The following is a 2,800-nucleotide window of genomic DNA, read 5'->3' on the forward strand; positions in this document are numbered from 1 at the left end:
GTTTGTGTGTACAAAGTTTGACTATGGAATTGGTTTTGGTCCACCAAGCATTTCTCTTCCTCTAATATATATATTATGTATATCACTAGAGTTTTGTACAGTCATACAATGAAGGAAATTTTTGTCATTTGTGACAACATAGATGAATCTGGGGGATATTATGGTAAGTGAAATAAGGCAGGCTAGCTTAGGTGTCCATCAATAGATTAATGGGTAAATAAAACATAGTACATAAACACAATGGTGTTTTACTTAGTCATAAAGAAGAATTAAATTATTGCATTTTCTGGCAAATGGATGAAACTGGAGAACACCAAGCTAAGTGAAATAAGCCTATGTCAGAAAGTCAAGGGTTGGAGGTTTTCTCTCATATGCAAAAGTTAGAGAGAAAAGAGAATTAAAAAAAAAACAATGAGGGTAATCTCAGGAAACAAGGTGTTATAGTACAGCAGAGAAGGGGGAGATAGGAGGGGACTGTCAGAGGATGTTCTGGGGAATTAAATTGTTCAAATTATGTAATGTGCATGAATGAAGATATCACAATGAATCCCATTTTTATTTGTATTTATAATGTACAAATTAAAAAAATTAATAGAAGGGAGACCTGTAGAGTATAAGAAGGGGATAAGGAGGAGAAAAGAGGAAAGGAAAAGGGGATTAGTGGAGATAAAATGGAGCATATTATGTTATGTCATCTATGAATATGTCACAATGTGTGTCATTATTATGTATAGATATAATGTACTAATGAAAACAATTAAAAATTAAGAAAAAATTATCTAATTCATCTAAAGAAGTCGACCTCATAGAAATTGAGTGTGTAACACTGGCTACTAGGAGCTGGGGTGGAGAGAAGTTGCTCAGGCAATATGTAATTACAGTTGGGTAAGGGGAATAAGTTCATGAGATCTTTTATTGATTTATTTTTTTTTGCGTGGCAACTACACTTATTGACAACATATTGCATTCTTGAAAATGCAAAGAGGTTTTAAATGCTTTTAGAACAAAATCAATAAATATATTAGGTAATGCAATATAATCATTCCACTTAACTCATCATGTTGCTTATAATAAATGCATACAACTTTTAGCTTTCAGGCCAAAAGAAAGATCCTGGATGTCGTGATTGAAAAGAGAACAGGTTTTAGAATGCTTTCTCATTGTAGATGGCAAACCATAAAGAATGTGGAACAAAGTGGTTCTTGTTGATACTAAATCAACTAATTCTGGTTTCAAACTACCACTGCAATTCCTCCATGTAAAGTACTAATCTTCCTTATTGTTTAATAGAATTTGAGTCAGAATTCTGTTACTTCCATCCAAAACTTCCATACTAATTCACAACCACTAAGATACAAAGGGAATCTGTAACTGTAATCATTATTCATCTGCTTCCAAAGGTCATATGTGTAGGACTCTCATCAACAGGTGATGAAAATATATTTTAATTGTGCTGAAAATGTGAACATAGATATAAAAAATGGCATTTTTTTCTGGAACTTGGATATTTCCCTGTTTGAAAGGCATTCCTTATTATGTAGATCACTATTTCTCAACTGTAGGCTACGACATTTCAGGTTACATACTTTTCTTGTGGTCAACTATCCTGTAACATGTGTGATATTTAGCAGAATCCTTTACTTTAATTCACAAAATACCAATAAAAAGTTACTCTCCCATACCCAATCATGACAACCAAAATTTTCTCCAGATATTGTCAAATGAACCCTGGATAATAAATTTGCCCAGAGGACTAGATTGATTCAGAATAAGTTAAAGACTGTTACTGGTAATGAAATGTGGTTTTGACTTTCTTTAAATCTTCCAAATAATTTTGTATATCTTTCTTTTGACAATATTCTAAAATTACTTTTTAAAATACTTCTTTAATAATTGTGTGAATAAACACACAAAATAGAAGCTCACCTGTTTGATCCTAATAATAGTAAACTGGTTTATGGGATGACTAAGTTATATACTAGGGTCTAATTTTAACTTGTTTTAACAGCCCAGTTTGTTATGCCTTAATTATAAAACTAAGCTATGGCAGGTCAGATGAGTAGCAAGGCATGGGATAACAGTAACCAATAGCAATGGATGCTACAAAATTCAAAATTTCATAGTACTACTGAAGTACAATTATCATAGAAGTCATAAACTTTAAATAATGACTTATTAAAAGTTATTAAAAGTTATTAAACTTTAGATATGAACTTTATTACATGCTAAGTGCAACACAGGTAGATTTCTATGGCTAGAGGGCCCTCAACTTTTGATCTTCATTGCACTTATCGGGCAGACAAATTGAAAAAGAAAAAGAAAACAAAAATTCTGCCCCTTGGAAAGAACATAAGTTAAAAGACTGATGAATATAATATTTAATGTTTTGCATTCTTAATAGGTATATCAAATATTATGCAACATGTTTGTGTTGGAACGTCATTTGAAATGAGTTTTGAAATTGATATATACAAATAATATTTCTAAGGTAAAAAATATGATAAATTAATCAATACATTGCTAAGAATCTGCTATGATCTATCTAGTCTTTATTTTTCTTCATGTGCAGGTTGATCTACTTCTTGGTTATTAGAGCACTCTCTCTCTCCTCTCCTCTCTCTCCTCTCTCTCTCTCTCTCTCTCTCTCTCTCTCTCTAGATATATATATATATATATATATATATATATATATATATATATATGTGTGTGTGTGTGTGTGTGTGTGTGTGTGTGTGTGTGTGAAATAATTTATAATTTATTTGGTTTCACTTACTGAAATTAAAAGAAATCCAAATTTACC

Source organism: Callospermophilus lateralis, unplaced genomic scaffold, assembly GCF_048772815.1.
Source record: "Callospermophilus lateralis isolate mCalLat2 unplaced genomic scaffold, mCalLat2.hap1 Scaffold_1062, whole genome shotgun sequence".
Lineage (NCBI taxonomy): Eukaryota > Metazoa > Chordata > Mammalia > Rodentia > Sciuridae > Callospermophilus > Callospermophilus lateralis.